The 5,442-nt window shown below is 45.0% G+C and overlaps 1 long non-coding RNA gene across 4 annotated transcripts in view; it reads right to left on the bottom strand.

Annotated features, from left to right (window-relative positions):
* The window catches only part of LOC125487336, a 167,759-nt gene that overhangs the window by 161,383 nt on the left and 934 nt on the right, over positions 1 to 5,442 (bottom strand). For 3 of the 4 annotated variants that reach the window (XR_007265824.1, XR_007265823.1, XR_007265825.1), the window contains exon 2: positions 5,113 to 5,194. This is a non-coding gene — a long non-coding RNA (uncharacterized LOC125487336). Of the gene's footprint in view, positions 1 to 10; positions 4,631 to 5,112; positions 5,195 to 5,442 lie in introns of those variants that run through there. The other variant, XR_007265822.1, reaches the window with a different exon arrangement.

Raw genomic sequence — 5,442 nt, 5'->3', positions numbered from 1 at the left:
TCATTCAGCTCTACACCGTGTTATCTCTTGAAAGAATTTAGTAGCTGTTCTTCAAAAGAGTGCATTTAGATCTTTTGAAAGAACTCAGGAAGGTACTGTGCACAAATGCCACGGAAACTCAATTCCCTACTGAATTCAACAATACGTGTAGGGATGGAAGAAGAGAGTAGATAGAAGGAGAAGAAAATGAGCAGAATGAAGGAAAGGAATACTCCAAGGATTGGAAATTAAGAACTTCTAAAGTCAAGCAAAGACTGAGGTCCAAATGACCAATTGAGCATCTTCTATGGTTTGGCAGTTGACAACATGCTACCATTGCTACAAACATGAGAGTCACCTCATTCCACCCTGACAGTGTGAACTGTTGGTCTGCAGAATTCGTTGGTTTTCGGCTGTTTTTCCATCCACTATATTTCAGGACAGCTGTTTCATCTACTCTCTTTTTGAAGGAATGTGTGATTGAGTTTAAACGGAATAGTTTACGTTTGTTTATGAGTAAGTAATAATCTATTCGGCTCATTGTCACAGGATCAGTTGGTAAAAATTGTTTCTATTTACTACTGAAACCTGGTCTGAGTTTTATTCCTAGCTAACTATCAAAGTCAGACAAATTAATCATCTCTGATTCTAATGATCATTTATACGTCGGAGACAAATTAATGAAACAATAGTGATGCTTGATCACCAGTGCATTCTTCCCATCAGGGTCATGACAGTCTCATACCACTTTACAAGCACTTGAGTACTTTAAAGTGTAGGATACACAAGAAACAATTTTCACAGAAACAGCAATTAGTTAAATCATGCTTTCATTATGTCGAGTCAGGGTTCAGTTATAGCCAAGATGGAGAATTGAGAGGACCTGTTCGGAAGGAAGGTTGCTGGACTCGAAAAACAGTTTTTCTCTCCATAGATCTTGCCAGACCTGTTGAGTTTCTCTCGTGCTTTGTTTATGTTGACGAAGATTTTCCCTGCTCCAATTGTGCCACAGAATTTTAAATATGACAGCTCCGATAGCACAGTTTTATTATTACAATTTGGTTACCATGGTGGTCTACCATTGAACATATTCATAAGAGGTTGTCTATGCAATTTTAACAAAAATGGCAAGTTTCTTACAGAAATAAAGAGGAAATAAGTTATATATTGTTGAAGAAGGCTCATTTTATCAAAACCTCTTGTCTTATATGCATTGGGCCAATTCACAAGAATACCAAAGGAAAAAACATTTCTCACTGTGTAATGGAAAGACTCATGAAAGGCTTTGAGATGCTCAACAGTAGTTCTGAGAAGTGGCCAATCTAGTCAATTTCCCTGGAAAGATTAAGGTAGCTCAAATGTTTAAGTATCCCCTCCCCCATTTCTGATGAAGGGTCTAGGCCCGAAACGTCAGCCTCTCTGCTCGGCCTGCTGTGTTCATCCAGCCCTGCACCTTGTTGTCTCTGCTCTCCAGCTGTCTTGTTCAGGGTCATGCATCTTAAAATAGGAAGCACTTCAGCAATTATCTAAACATGCATCTTGTGCAGTTTAAGTCATAGGTTTCCTTAGGGAAAAAAAAGTCACAGCTCTCCTCTCTCCCAACCTGTTCCTCACCTTTGATGGTCTGCCTTTTAACAGACTGAGCATAAAAATTAATCAATGAGAAAAGCCTGGTGATTTACTGATGGTAGTTGATAGATGAAAAGACCATTGTTTTCTTTTTTTTTCTGGGGGGGATGTGGGCGTTGCTGGCTGGCCAACATTTCTTGCCCATCCCTAGTTGCCATTGAAAAGGTGGTGGTAAGCTGCCTTCTTGAACCGCTGCAGTCCACCTGCTGTGGGCTGACCCACAATGCTATTAGGGAGGGAATTCCAGGATTTTGACCCTGTGACAGTGAAGGAACGGCGATATATTTCTAAGTCAGGATGGTGAGTGACTTGGAGGCGAACTTGGAGTTGGTGGTGTTCCTATATATCTGCTGCCCTTGTCCTTCGAGATGGAAGTGGTCGTGGGTTAGGAAGGTGCTGTCTGAGGATCTTTGGTGAATTTCTGCAGCACATTTTGCAGATAGTACACACTGCTGCTACTGAGCGTCAGTAATGGAGGGAATGAATGCTTGTGGATGTAGTGCCAATCAAGCCGGCTGCTTTGTCCTGGATGGTGTTAAGCTTCTTGAGTGTTGTTGGGGCTGCACTCATCCAGGCAGGTGGGGAGTATTCCATCACACTCCTAACTTGTGCCTTGTAGATGGTGGCCAGCCTTTGAGGAGTCAGGAGATGAGTTACTCGCCGCAGTATTCCCAGCTTCTGGCCTGCTCTTGCAGCCACTCTGTTAATGTGGTGAGTCCAGTCGAGTTTCTGGTCAACGGTAACCCCCAGGATGTTAATAGTGGGGGATTCAGTGATGGTAACACCATTGAATGTCAATGGGTAGTGGTTTGATAGTCTCTTATTGGTGATGGTCATAGCCTGGCATTTGTGTGGCATGAATGTCACTTGCCACTTGTCAGCCCAAGCCTGGATATCGTCCAGATCTTGTTGCAAGTGAACATGGACAGCTTCAGTATCTGAGCAGTCACGAATGCTGCTAACATTTGGCAATCATCGGCGAACATCCCCATCTCTGACCTTATGATGGAGGGAAGGTCATGGATGAAGCAGCTGAAGATGGTTGGACCTAGGACACTACTCTGAGGAACTCCTGCAGAGATGTCCTGGAGCCGAGATGATTGACCACCTACAACCACGACCATCTTCCTATGTGTCAGGACTCCAACCAGCAAAGAGTTTGCCCCTTGATACCCATTGATTCCAGTTTAGCTAGGGCTCCTTGATGCCACACTCAGTCGAATGCAGCCTTGATATTAAGGGCTGTCACTCTCATCTCACCTCTGGAATTCAGCTCTTTTGTCCATGTTTGAACCAAGGCTGTAATGAGGTCAGAAGCTGAGTGGCCCTGGTGGAACCCAAACTGGGCTTCACTGAGCAGGTTATTTCTGAGCAGGTGCTGCTTGATAGCACTGTTGATGACATGTTCCATCACGTTACTGATGACCAAGAGGAGACTGATGGGGCGGTAACTGGCCGGGTTGGATTGGTCCTGCTTTTTATACACAGGATGCACTTGGACAATTTTCCACATTGTCGGGTAGATACCTGTGTTGTAACTATACTGGAACTGCTTGGCTAAGGGAGCGGCAAGTTCTGGAGCACAAATCTTCAGCACTATTGTCGGACTGTTGTCAGGACCGGCAGCCTTTGCAGCATCCAGTGTCTCCAACCGTTTCTTGATATCACATGGAGTGAATTGAATTGGCTGAAGCCTGTTATCTGTAATGCTGGCGACCACTGGAGGAGGCCGAGATGGATCATCCACTCGGCACTTCTGGCAGAAGATTCTGGCGAATGCTTCACCCTTATCTTTTGCACTGATGTGCTAGGCTCTTCCATCATTGAGGATGGGGATATTTGTGTAGCCTCCTCCTCCAGTGAGCTGTTTAATTGTCCACCACCATTCACGACTCGATGTGGCAGGACTGCAGAGCTTAGATCTGATCCGTTGGTTGTGGGATCGCTTAGCTCTGTCTATCACTTGCTGCTTTCGCTGTTTGGCGTGCAAGTAGTTCTGTTTGGTGGCTTCACCAGGTTGATACTTCATCTTCAGGTATGCCTGATGCTGCTCTTGGCATGCCCTCCTGCACTCTCCATTGAACCAGTGTTGATCCCCTGGCTTGATGGTAATGGTTGAGTGGGGAATATGCTGGGCCACGAGACTACAGATTGTGTTGGAGTACAATTCTGTTGCTGTTGATGGCCCACAGCGTCTCATGGATGTCCATCCTTGCGTTGCTAGATCTGTGCGAAGTCTGTCCCATTTAGCACGGTGATAGTGCCACACAACACGATGGAGGTTGTTCTCAATGTGAAGGCGGGACTTCATCTCCACAAAGGCTGTGCAATGGTCACTCTTACTGATACTGTCATAGACAGATGCAACTGCACATGGCAGATTAGTGAGGATGAGGTCAGGTATGTTTTTCCCTCTTGTTGGTTCCCTCACCACCTGCCGCAGACCCAGTCTAGCAGCTATATCCTTTAGGACCCGAACGGCTTGATCTGTAGTACTGCTGCTGAGCCACTCTTGGTGGTGGACATTGAAATCCCCCACCCAGAGTACATTTTGTGCCCTTGCCATCCTCAGTGCTTCTTCTAGGTGTTGTTCAACATTGAGGAATACTGATTAATCAGCAGGAGATTTCCTTGCCCATGTTTAACTTGAAGCCATGAGACTTCATGGGGTCCGGAGTCAATGTTGAGGACTCCCAGAGCAACACCCTCTCGACTATATACCACTGTGCCGCCCCTCTGCTGGGTCTGTCCAGCCAGTAAGACAGAACATATCCACGGATGGTGATGGCGGTGTCTGGGACATTGTCTATAAGGTATGATTCTGTGAGTATGACTTTGTCAGGCTGTTTTTTGCCTAGTCTGTGAGACAGCTCCCCCAATTTTGGCACTAACCCCCAGATGTTAGTGAGGAGGACTTTGCAGGGTCAACACGGCTGTTTCTGCCACTGTCTTTTCCGGTGCCGTGTTCGATGCCAGATGATTGGTGATGAAAAAAAGTGTTCAGTTGAGTGTAAGAGCAGTTCTGGATCAAAAGAAAAGTCAGCTTTTTATTTAGAAATGCTGTTAAAGATCACTTTCATAGAACAAAATTATCACAAACCAAGGATCCCTATTTTATAAACCAAGTTTCCAAATAATAATAGCATCTTAAAACTCCACAGCACAATCTCCAAGATACACTGCAGCATCTGACCCAGGCGCCTTCGACAGCAACTTTCAATCTGGCAACCAACTTCTACCACTTCAAAAGGACAAGGGCAACAGAAAAAGGGGAGCACTACCACCACGACCTGCAGGTTTCCTTTCAAGCCACACAACAGCGTGACTTGAACTTTGTAGCCATTCCTGCACTGCGTCAAAAACCTAGAACTGCCAAACAGCACTGTGGCTGTAGCTACCCCACCAGCAATTAGGAACAGGCCATAAATGCAGGATTAGCCAGCAACACCACCATCCTACGGATCAATGATAATTTTTTTTTCAGATTTCGCAATATATACATACCATTTTAGGCTAGAACGGCAAGAGTGTAGGGTAGATACAACTGTATCATAAAAACGATTTCCTCGTCATGAAAAATGACACCCTGCGAAGGAGCAGAAAACAGTTAAGAAGTGTTTTGCCTGTTCTAAAATAATAGTGTTGAAATGCGTAAAACAATTTTGCTCCATTTCTTGCACTTTCTTCCTCCTACAGTTCAACAGCTCTTCAGGAGGGAGTCACAGTGCATTTGCCTCTGCCTTCTTTTTACCCCAGCAGCAGCAACTGTCCTTTGTAGGGCATGCCCGGAATTCTTCTTTCATCCAAATCATTTGGCTTATACGGAATGTTTCT

Source organism: Rhincodon typus, chromosome 40, assembly GCF_021869965.1.
Source record: "Rhincodon typus isolate 14 chromosome 40, sRhiTyp1.1, whole genome shotgun sequence".
In the NCBI taxonomy this organism is placed as follows: Eukaryota; Metazoa; Chordata; class Chondrichthyes; order Orectolobiformes; family Rhincodontidae; genus Rhincodon; species Rhincodon typus.
The sequence above is the reverse complement of the archived record's forward strand: the minus strand, read 5'-3'. Positions and strand labels throughout refer to the sequence as shown.